Source organism: Clytia hemisphaerica, unplaced genomic scaffold (genome assembly GCF_902728285.1).
Source record: "Clytia hemisphaerica strain Z4C2 unplaced genomic scaffold, Clytia hemisphaerica genome assembly, whole genome shotgun sequence".
Classification (NCBI taxonomy): Eukaryota; Metazoa; Cnidaria; class Hydrozoa; order Leptothecata; family Clytiidae; genus Clytia; species Clytia hemisphaerica.
Genome location: NW_027103419.1, coordinates 28,805 through 41,595, shown reverse-complemented (window position 1 = coordinate 41,595; position 12,791 = coordinate 28,805). Strand labels below are relative to the sequence as shown.

The window sequence follows — 12,791 nt, the reverse complement described above, 5'->3', positions numbered from 1 at the left end:
TTAATACAAATGTTATTTGAATTTTAGGATGAAAATAGTGACTAAAAAACTTGTTAATGTGATAAATGATATATTAGAGAAAGACCCTATTGTTTCAGAACTTACACTAATTTAAATGAAAGGACTTCTGACAAAGGAAAAAGTTTGGATTCTGCATTCCTGCCAGATGTTATCTTTTGGGATCCATTAATTAATACATCAACTGAACTTTTTTGTCCTTACTGTTTTGAAGATACTGCTAAGAGAGTGTTACTACAGCGCACAGATGATTTACATTGACTGGGTGGCTTGTATATCAATGTCAAAATATTTAAATAATATCATGGTGGCCAGAATTCTTTTAATATTAATCTAAGAGGATAGTATAATAGAGCTGGCAAATTAAGTGTTGATAGTCTTGATTGAAAAACTGACTCAGAAAATAATCAATCAAATTGCTTATTTCTTTTTTCAGGGCCTATAATTACTGAAGGTGACTATGACGATGTAAATGGTGCAGGGTCCTCCAAGGATAGTCAATCTGGTAATTATATTGATATTTCTGAAATAAATTGTTCTGAGTTGATGTAATATTTAACGAAGCAAAGCCGGTTTGAATGTATTTTTTATTCTATACCTATGCAAAAATCAAAACAAATTATGTACGTGATCCAGTGATTTACATAAAACGCTCACATAATTTAGCATTGTAATCTTTTGTTTTAGTTTGTAATGATTTTCTCGATTAATCAAATCATGAAATTTGTTAATGAAATTGGCAAAGAATTATACTAATAACTTGAAATAGATTGGCTGTTTTTGCCTACAAGTATAGAATAACAATACCATTTATACCATTTTTATTCATGTTTTCAGGGTCTACAATTACTAAAGAAGACTACGATGATTTAAATGATACAGGGCCCACTGAGGAGGATGAATCTGGTAATTATTGATATTTCATTGCATTAAAACAAGCACCTAGCTTTTGATTTTAAACCATCCCAAAAGTATATAGGCACCTCAAAACTTATAAGCATCTTTAGAAAGACAATACACCTTTCCCGTAATTCGTAAAACTAATGCGCGCGCATTATTTTGATGCTGTCCATTGTTTGGTCTCTGGAGGTAAACAAACCTGTTTTTGCCTGCTTCCCTTAGGGAAAGTTGGTTTTTTGAGCTTTTCTTAAAGGGGAATTAAAGTTTCAAAATTGTCAACAAATAAATTACAGATTCAAATAGAGCTCATTCAGACAAGTTCAAATATATATGGTTTATAGGGCTTTACTCTTCTACATCCGGAATAAGGGTTGTTTGAGAATTCCCTTGCGTTGCTATGGATACGAAAAATGTGACGTAGCACACGCCCTGTGTTTCCCTTTTTTATAAGGGAAGAATGGTGAATGATGATTTAAAATGCAGTTTTTGAGTTTCTTTTTACCGTTAGAAAGTTCACTGCACCTTTGGAATACTAACTAGACTCTCCTAGTATTATTTCTTCAACGTTTTGCTATAACTACTCTAAAAAAGATTAATTTCTTATGTTTTTTATCTCTTTTACAACCAAATAGAGTGTAACAGTAAGAATAGTTGGAGCGCGTGTGAAGTCACAAAATCAACAGAGGGGGAGTTTTTCTCCATTGTAAAGTCAAAATTGTGAGAAATTGAAGATTGAATAACTCAATGAATAAAAGACATTATGAAGTGGTTCTTTTTTTGTTCGATCACATTTTCTTCCTCTAATGCTTCGAAAAAAAATCTCAGGGTTAATTCCAAACGTTAATTCCCCTTTAAGTTCTGTCAAACAAAATCCCCTCAAGTTTTAGTATGTTCAATCTATTCATGATATTATACCACCCTGAAAATATTTTTCCAAAAGAAGATCGCTGTCAAAAGTTAGAGGCTCAAATCCCACTTTCCCTAACCCCTCGCAGGCAAAAACGTGTTTTTTACCTCCTAAACAATTTTATACACAACGGTGGACGGTGATGACAAAAATGATACAGGGCCCACGAAGGATGATGAAACTGGTAATTATGGATATTTCATTATTGGTCAGCCCGCTGAGCTTTCAAATCGGCTCTTTCCATCATCATCTGTTTCAGTTCAAAAAAGTGTTTCCCCAATTTACATTTTCGGCAAAACATTCCCAAACGGATTTCTAGAACCTAGCATGGCTAATGGCTAGCGCTAAGCAAGTATTAGTTGTTATTCTGATTGGAATACATCTGCTCTCAAATGATTACGCCAGTATCGGCAAAATAACAATGAAAATCCTGCCTATTCTTTTGTATGTGCCAATGAAAATGTTTTACGCAATTACATTACGTCATTTTTTATTACTTTTTATGGTAATATAAATACATATGTTTTCACATCATACATTCAATAAATTAGCTCAGTCGGTATAGCACCAGACTCTGAGAGTGCAGGGTGCGATTTCCCCACATATATATTTTTTCTTTTCTAAACGCATCTATCCACAAGGATCAAAAATATTTCAGACCTAATCAAAAACATTGATTTTTCGAGCACTCCCTGGCTTTATAACGGTCCAGGCGGTTCTCAAGTCTTGAGGTACAAACCATAATTTTCTGAGCTTGAAAACGCCTTCAAAAAGATAAAAACAGAAAACGAGGCTCTGTGAATGTTTCACTAGATTTGCATACTCCTCGTTGATATTTTTCTTTCTAAAAGTCTAAAACAGACTTACCAGGTTGGTCCCCCATCCAAGTATCATCCAGCCCTGAAGATGCTTAACTAGCTGTTAACAAAATTTGTACAGAAGATGATGGAGGACGAGAAATTTATCTTTCTAAATAGCAGATCTTGTTGTTGTCCTTTAATTAATCTTTTGATACTTTTGATATAATTTTCATCCTAAATTTGCCTTTGAATCACAAAGTTCCAATACACTTTCCTCGCGATATACACGGGGGGTATTTGGCAAAAAGGGGTACAGGGATGCTAGGTTTGCGAGGTGACAGGTATGTCCGAGGCAAAAATCGAAAATCGCCCCTTTGAGAGACAAAATTTTGATGATTTTGGGACCCTTTGACAGACTTTTTCCTAAATTTAGTTTAAAAGACTGTACTAGACGGACACGGTCCTCCGCCTACTTTGATAATGAAGTGTTAAAAATTGGTTGGCTTGCAAGTATAGGCGATTTCTGTACCTAACTCGAGATATTAACCCTTGAAAACCGTGTTTTCAGCCAGAAACAGCTATTTTGTCCAGTTTTTGCGCTTTTTGAAGCTCAATATCTCGAGTTAGGTACTGAAATCACCTATACTTTCAATATACCTCTAATCTTAATTTTATGAGAGCTTTCCAAAAATATACAACAGGTCTTCGTTTTCTCGAGCTAAAATTTTCATTAATTTTTAACCCTATGATTTTTGCCTGAGACCGTCATATTTGTCCGGAAATCACACCAAAGTGTCCGAAAAAAAATTGGAAACATTGTAATTTCGATTCCCCTACCCCTTAGCTTTCCAAAAATGTATAACAAGTGCTTTGATCAAAACATTCGAGCGATTTTACAAAATTCCCTCTACTACATGTATACCATTCGAAAGCTCTCGAAAACTATATAGAAGACTTTTAAACGGTTATAGCTGATTTCCTTACCTAACTCGAGATATTTCATTTCATACAACTTCCACTTTTGACACAAAGAACACAAATATGATCAATGTAACAGCCAATTTGATTGACTTACAAATTTGCCTTACTCACCAACTTTGCTAAATCTACAATTTCAATGTCAAAAGATCACAGCTTCATGGCAAATTTGTACATCGCTACGCCGCCATTATGATTTCTGTTTTGTGATGCTTGGTCAGCAGTTTTCTGTCGGCGTTTGTAAAGCGAACGATTTTTTAGCCACTCAAATTGTCGATCGGCATTGTTTTGCTTTAGCATTGGAAGGTCTTCTATTTTTCAAAATCTTTGGCAAAAGTGGCAAAATTGGAGCCAAAAGAACACAGGTCTCGTAGGAACAGTGTTTTGCATGGAGACGTATGGAGGTAAGTTCCAAAAATGCCAAGAATGCCAAATTCACCACATCTTTTTTATTTGGCATTTATGGCACTCAAATTTTGCCACATTTGCCAAATTGAAGTCAATCGAATGCAAAATAATTGGCAATCAGGGCAAAAGTGGCATATTTTGAAGTCAATTGAATTGGCTGTAAATTAAGGTGGAAAAAATGTAAGTATTTTTTAACACTTTTGAACACATTTTGATGAAACAAATGGGAAAAAGGTGGCATAAGTGCCATAAATGGTGCTGAAACAAATGGACCCATAATGTCTGAAAATGAGTTTGAATTTTTCAAAAAATTTCGCCCTTAGGGTTTTGCCTGGGGAATAAAGCAATGTTCCAAAAAAGGGATGTTCCACCAGTGGGATTTTAGGGGAATTTTTCCTGAGGCATAACCATCCTATAGAGAAGGTCTGGAGAGAGTTTCAGCTAGATCTTATTGTTTTCCCGTAAATTATGCTAAACGACCCCACTATGCTGTGATTTTCCTTGGAGAATACAACACAAATGATTTCGGAACGGAACAAAGGATTTTCCTTGGAAAAATACGCAACAACTAATTTTCCTCAGAAAATACGGACCAGTGGTTTTCCTTGGAAAATACGGTTTAGCGATCTTCCTTGGAAAATATGCAATACAAGTTTTTTTTTTATAAGTAAGTGTATGCCCCTTGGCTCGTGTATGCTTAAGTTCTAAAAGCATCCAGGCATAGTTTATGCTTGTTATATGCTTAAGAATCATGCTTATGATTCGCCCGAGCCAAGTTTTTAATGAAATTTCAGAAATCTTGTAAAAATTTGTTCAGGTTTTAGGAGCAGTGGAATGAAGCTAGGTGTACAATGTCTTATTTTTTACTTGACCTCTACCAAACCTTTTTAAACAAATAAAAATGACCACTTGAAAAATATTTTAGGCTGACATATATGCTCATGTTATGCTTAAAAATTCTGCAAATCTGAGCCTTCGTATGCTTATAAGGGTTATGCTTTTTTTTAAAAAAAACATGTAACTTATTTTCCTTGGATAATACGCGATAACTAATTTTCCTTGGAAAAATACGCAACAACTAATTTTCCTCAGAAACTACGGACCAGTGGTTTTCCTTGGAAAATTCGGTTTAGTGATCTTCCTTGGAAAATATGCAATAACTAATTTTCCTTGGATAATACACGATAACTAATTTTCCTTGGAAAATACGCAACAACTAATTTTCCTCAGAAAATACGGACCAGTGATTTTCCTCTGAAAGTACAGACCAGTGATTTTCCTTAGAAAATACAGACCAGTGATTTTCCTCAGAAAATACAGACCAGTGATTTTCCTCAGAAAATACAGACCAGTGATTTTCCTTGGAAACTACGGTCTAGTGATTTTCCTTGGAAACTACGGTCTAGTGATCTTCCTTGGAAAATACGCAATAACTAATTTTCCTTGGAAAATACGGGACAACTAGTTTTCCTTAAATTAATTATTTTAATCTTCTTATCTTCTAATCTTCCTTATCATTTCGGGCTGACCTTCCAGCACAGCTGGTTTATTTCATTAAAATTCAACTTGGCTGATTTCAGATAATGTATTTAGAATTTTAATTTTTTTTCAGCCTCTAGGGGAAGCATGGAGGCTTTGTGGCTGTAGCCTCATTTTTTAGTAAATACACTTTCTCTCAATTTGCTAAAGAAAATCAACTCATAACTTTTATGATTGTTTTGCCCTCTCTCTCTAGATCAAAAGTTACAGCGACAAATTTGCCTGCTTGTCAATTTGCCCACTTCTGGCTGTTTTGGACAGATGTTTCTGACTTTTTATCTAATATCTAAAATTTCTAATTTGAGTATTTTAAAGTATTTTATTTTCAGCTCTATTTTGCGATTTTTTGGGACTTTTTATACTCTTAATAATTCACTTAATAATTCACAATGAATTATCTTTCCAAATATTTAAATATAGTTTTTACTATGGTTAGGTCTTAGGACATTGCTATAATGTGGGATTCTTTGGGACTGATTTGAATTTTACAGGTGACATTTATTGAATTATATAATTCTAAGGTTGATAATGTTGTGTTTTATAGAAAGTGGTACTAGTTAGCAGGGAGGCATTTTAATTTGTTTCTAAATTTCGAGTTAAAAATGGTTGACATTAAAATTTGAGCTCCACTGTACCTTTCCAAGTTTTAACAACGAAATGATGAAATTATTTTACATTGTAGACGTGACTGGGAAGAAGAAGAGAAAAAGACCTGCAGAAAAAGGTAAATTATGAATTTCGAAATTCTAAAAAAAATTAGGAAAGTGAGGCTGTCAATATCCCAAAATATATTGCTCTAGGGGTAGACAACGAGATCGACACAAGATTTTTTCCTTGACCAAAACAATACCTAGTATACAAAATCTTCTTACAGAATATATGGAACATGATTAGAAATTATTAAGTTTACTTGGACGGAGAAGTAAAAACAGATACTCATATGCCCAAATTTGTCGGTCAAAAAAAATGATTCGATTTTAAGATGTAGGAGGTAATAGTAACTGATTCGATAAATTAATAAATCTTTTCCAATTTTTCTGTTCTTCAAAATGACTCTTCATTTTCTCTTTTTGCTTTATTTATACTTTAGGACAAAACTCCGCAAAAAAGCCATCACGAGGTAAATATCTGCGTGGTATCTAACATATCTTTTGCTGAAAACAAGAACTCAATTTAACAGTTGACATAATGTAATCTGCATAATTTGCATAAATTATTTTTAGTTGTATAGGCATGTCCGTAGATATTTCTAGTTTATTATAATTTGCAAATCTGTAGCATGCTCTTCGATATAGATTTTATGACTTTTATTAAATGTGTAACATTAAAATCTTTATTTACAAAAAAGAATATTACGAAACTTGACTTCGAAGACCATTTTTTTTCTCTATTTAGAAGTGCAAAAACTGGTGGACAATTTAACAAGAAATGAAATAGTGGATGGTAAAAGGACACGTTGATTCAGGTTGATTGGTTGATTTATTATTCATCATATGTTATGTTCATATTATTTTTTATGGAGTCTATATTTTGTTTGAAGCCCACTAAAAACATAGTTACTCTGCATCGAGTCTATTCGAGCCTGTACTGCACCAACGTTTATTTAAAGTATAACATAAAAAGGCCACGAAAGTGCTCTATCTACAGAAATTCTTTTTATTAAACTGATTTCCGAACAATAGCTTGTTTGTTCATTTTATTATTAATTTTATGTAAATTAGTTTTGAGTATTTACCCATTTCTGCCCACAAATAAGATAAAAAAGTATTCCATAAAATAGAAAAGTTTTATTTTTGACAAAAATTATCTCTCAAGGATGTGGAGCCCTTAGCAACAACTTACTTCTTTTGTTTCAATTTTCTGTAGTAAATCCTTTTGCAAAAATCTTATTTCATGCTAAGGCAGATTAGTCTTTTGTTACCTTTGGATAAACTTTACTCCTGTCTGATTTCCAGGGTAGGTCCCAATCAAACTGGTTTTCAAAGTTTATCTCTCGCTCATTTTAAGTATTTTACCCTTCTTTGGATATTTGACACTGGAGAGGATTTTTTTAACTTTTGATATTTTAATGTTCTATAGTAATATTTAAAAGACAGCATTTTAAGTTTCTGATTTATTTACTTTTAGCTGATATTTTTTTGCTGTATAATATTTCAAAACAGAGCATTTTAAGCTTCTGACTGGAGAGGATTTTTTTTAACTTTTGATATTTTTATGTTGTATAGTTTTATTTGAAAGGCAGCATTTTAAGTTTCTGATTTATTTTTTAATTTTAGCTGACATTTTTATGTTGTATAATATTTGAAAATAGCATTTTAATCTTTTGATTTATTTTTGGACGTACCCGTACCGTCCTATAAATTAACCTTTTCGTTAGTTCGTTCGCTAGTATCCAGAGATTGATTCATTATTTTTTGCACACAGATGGGTATTCAGAAACCCTCGAATGTGACGGAGTCCGATTTTAGAGAAAAAAGATTTTCGCGGTCGATTTTGGCCAAAAAGAGCCCGAACAATAGGTTTTTTGGGGTTTTCTCTTTCCCTGTATAATGGCTGTAATTGACCTATTAATAAAGCTGTGTTCGTTCATTTTTATTTATTTTTTATTTCATATTTAGAGCATTCTTCTAGGAATTTCACATTTAGGTTGTTTATCAAATAGAGAGTTATTTTAACGATATTACTAAATCAATAGTCAAATGTTTTTCTCCCAGATACTTCGGTTACAATGCTTGCTTAAAGGATGCTTATAATTTGACAAAGAAACGGATGACGGGTGTCTCACGAAAAAGGGGGACCAAAAGGGCTATAAAAGCCTATACTGGCATGAAAAACAAGCAACCCTGCATTTTCATATTTTTCATAGGCTCGAGGTAATGCCTAGCATATGCTTAAATTTTTGCCAAATTTGAGCCTAGATATGCTTACCTTATTGGTATTTGGGCCAAAAAACGGCTAAACAACGGGTTTTTTGGACTTTGTGAAAAATTGGATCATTAATTTTTTCTCATTTTTTGTATGAAAGTAGGGTAAGGTAAAAGATGGCTCAAGCAGATTTTTGCAAAAAAAAATTTTTGGCTCAAAAAAACGCATGTTTATCTATAAGAATCACTATTAATAAGCATACATCAATGTTCTTAGTCAAATTACTCAATTGTTTCTATGAGATAGATGTATTTTTTGCTCATGAGGGCTTACTTTGAAGAATATGTGTGTTTAGACATGAAATTTAGGCTGCTTGGCGTGTTTTTATAGAAAAACTGGCCTAATTCGATATTTTTTTATAAGCACGTTATCAATTACTTAGGTATTAGCTTTTCTTGAGGTTGGCGCTTTCATTCTTTATGACTTTTTGCACAAAGATTCATAACTATAAACCCTCGAATGTGACGGAGCCCGATTTTCGAAAGAAAAATTTTTGGGCAAATTTGGGCCAAAAACGGCTAAAAAACAGGTTTTTTGGACTTTGTGAAAAATTGGATCATTAATTTTTTCTGATTTTTTGTATGAAAGTAGGGTACCATCATAGGTGAAAGATGGCTCAAGCAGATTTTTGAAAAAAAAATTTGTTGGCTTAAAAAATGCATGTTTATCTATAAGAATCAATATTAATAATGTTCTTAGTCAAATTACTAAATTTTTTTATGAGATAGATGTTTTTTTTTCTCATGAAGGCTTACTTTTAAAGAATATATGTCATGTGTTTAGACACGAACCTTTGGTTGCTTGGCGTGTTTTTGTAGAAAAACTGGCCAAATTCGATATTTTTTTATAAGCACATTATCAATTACTTAGGTATTAGCTTCTCTCGAGATTGCCTGTTTCATTCTTTATGATTTTTTCCACAAATATGCGTAACTATAGACCCTCGAATGTGACGCAGCCCAATTTTCGAAAAAAAATGTTTTTGGGCAAATTTGGGCCAAAAAACGGCTAAAAAACGGGTTTTTTGGACTTTAAAAAATTGGATCATTAATTGTTTCTAATTTTTTTGAATGAAAATAGGTAAAAGATGGCTGAAGCAAATTTTTCAACTCAAAAAAAGCATCTTTATCAATAAGAATCACTATTAATAAGCATACATCAATGTTCTTAGCCAAATTACTCAATATTTTGATGAGATCGATGTTTTCTTTGCTCACGAAGTCTTGAATATGAAAGAATATTTATAGAGCATGAAATTTTGGTTTCTAAACAGTTTTTTATAAGAAACAAACGACTAATTTTAATACTTTAATGGGATAAATTTTCGCGGGGATTAAATTTCGCGGTTAAGCTCATCCGCGAAATTTTAAGATTTCGCGGGGATTAATTTTCGCGGATGGCACTATTGGGGACATTATTTTCTCGATTTTGTGACTTTTACTGTCAAATCATGCATATTGGTTGTTTAAATACACATTATTTGCGCCTCTTTGATGCAAGTAACCATTCAAATAATATTTATTTGACATATTTTGAGTTTTGTTTAGAAATATTTCGCGGATGGGCCTTTTTCAAATTTCCAATGGGACTTATTTTCGCGGATGACACCCAAATCCGCGAAATCCGCGAAATCCGCGAAAATTAGTCCCCGCGAAAATTTATCCCATTAAAGTAGGTCGTAACTATTAGTGTTCTGAATGATTGTATAATGGTCACTTCACGTAGATATCAATTATATATGTGTTAAATGCATAACCATGTAGGTCCGTAAAAGTATCACTTGTTTCCAAACAAAACTTCAGCAGCACATCTTGTTTCTCCTAAAAGACCTTATTTCTCAAGCTTTTGGATAGAATTTTCAGTCGACTAGAGTTGAAAAAAATTTATCCGGTAATTTTGAATGCAAATCGAAAGCCTGTAAACCAGGAACATAAAATCAGCGAAAATGACCAAAATTCAAGAAATATTACCCATTTTACATTATGATATGAAAGTTTGAAGTCAAAATGCTGCAAAAATGAAACTGAAGCTCAACTGCAAAATTGAAATGCAAGGAAGTTATAGAGGTTAAAATAGGGCTCGATTTCTCGACTACGGACGAAACAGTTAAAAATTAACAATCGCCAGTGTTGGGATCTTGACTGTTTATATAAGCATCAAGGTATTTAAACATGAAAAATGTTTTAAGATTTGCGCCCCTTAAATTGGCTATAGAGGCTTCCATTTCATCAGTATTGAGAACCATAGTTTCTGTTTGCCTAAAGCCGGAAAGATTTCCTCAAGGATTTCGATGCACTCTTGAAGACCCTCTACTCTAGCTATAAAAGATACAATACTATGTCATCAGCATATCATGGCCATGGAATATTATATCCCATGATATTAGATTGTCATTTGTCACTTGTTCTAATTATGGTTTTCTGGTAAATTTTTTTCGGACCAACGGGGGCACGAACCCACGAGGAGGACAGTGGACCCACGAGACCAACGAAGGCACGGGACCCACATAAATAATCACACTACTTGTTTCTCAAGAATATCAAAATCAGCAGTAGTTTATTTTCATTACTTTTAAACTGAAGTCTAATCGAGTCGAAAATCCACTTGCGTGAAATGTGATCGAATGCAGCCGATAAGTCAACAAACAAAAGGGGCTGCATTTTGCGATTAGAGATCTGGTGGATTCGTTTTATGAATTTAGATGATCTGTTGTTCCCCGATTTTGTCGAAATCTGTTGTGCTTATCGGTCATCTGTTCTCCTCATACCAAAGAGTCTACTCAAGATAATGTTCAGAACATATAGGATATATAGAACGTATCAATTCAGCTCGTGCCCAAACCCACAGAATATAAATTCGACTCACAGGACCAATCAAAACGCATATTGCTGTTTTTTTATACTTTTTTTTGCCCGCTTCTTGAGCGTAGAAAGGCCTAAAGAGAGTGGTGAATGAAGATAAAATAATTGTTCCGATTTTAGCCAAACGCGACTTTTTTCAAGTTTCCAGGGCCACAAACCAAACGATCAATTGGGTGTGGAAAAATCTAAATTGTATCGAGGATAGAATAAAATACCACTTTCCTCAAAAACTTTGTATACTACAGTGGTTTGAATTTGTATCAAAGAAAATATACCAATGATTTAGTTTATCACCGATAAATTATTTCTTGTTTCAATTTTAGGCTTTAAAGTTTGGAAGTAAGAATGGTTTCAAAGCCAACCTGTGGACAACAAACAAAAGAACAGACAGGAGGGGGAAAGATGTGATTCAATGTTTCATACCATATTGACCAAATTATGAATAATTTGAATATTTTAGATTAGTTATTTTATTGAAAAATATTTCTGAGCCATTTCAAATTGATGTATCTCATTTTATTGTATTACACTGTATTTCATTTCTGAAATTATATCTTCCTGGCTGTTGTGGAAACCAAAGTTAGTGGTTCAAAGATCAAGAAGATTTACGTTGTCTGATGTCATCTGCAAAAAGACTGGGAACTAGCCAGTGGTGTTGTAGGAAAATTTTTCTGAAGGGGCCAAAGTCAATTTTTTTTAAATGGCGCCCCCCCCCCACCAGCTTCTAAACTTATACTAATTCATTTCTAGGCATAACGAGGAGGGAAATTTTTTAGTGGATAAGAGTAGATACATCTTTGCTGAATGGAATAAAGGGATAAACAGGCCCCACCATGGTTGGGGCCGGCTAGAAGATTTTTGAAAATCGACTGTCAAGATACCCTAAATCACTAAATAAAAATAGAAAAATTTAACACTTGCTAGAGTGAAAAGAAACTTAGAGAAACAATGTGTCATACGTACGAGCGAAACGAGCGAAAAAATTGATGTTATATAATTTCAATATTGTACCCTGAGTATCAGAGGTTAAGTTTTCAAAGAAAATAGTAACCTCTGAAGACAAATAATAGAAATTTTATCGCGCATGTGTCAATCTAATCACTGTAGAAAAAATCAAAGATGAAGAGCAAATATTACCATATTAATGTCTAGCAGATTGTATCAGTATGCAGTTTACTATTTACGAATTCCCCAGAAACCTCCAAGTGTAGTTGAAATGAGTTTATTTCAAAAGAAATCTTTTACATGATCCCCAAATGTATAACAGTAATTACTAAACTTTTAATTATTGAAATGTCACTTTAATTGAATCGAAATAATAGACAGACTTTATGTTATGATTCCCTATCACTGACTCTTTTTACAAAGCATTGATGACTTTTTGTAAGTTGCGTTTTCAAAGACGGGAATAAAAATATCGACTATGACGCTCATCCAAGATCTTGGATGGTCGCC

At 33.3% G+C, this 12,791-nt stretch overlaps 1 long non-coding RNA gene across 1 annotated transcript; it reads left to right on the top strand.

Annotated features, from left to right (window-relative positions):
* The first annotated feature begins 419 nt into the window (after nucleotides 1–419).
* Nucleotides 420–8,230, top strand: LOC136797770 (uncharacterized). The gene is made up of 5 exons (XR_010845295.1): nucleotides 420–523; nucleotides 856–924; nucleotides 6,233–6,274; nucleotides 6,641–6,670; nucleotides 6,946–8,230. It is a non-coding gene; the product is annotated as an uncharacterized lncRNA (long non-coding RNA).
* The last annotated feature ends 4,561 nt before the right edge of the window (nucleotides 8,231–12,791 follow it).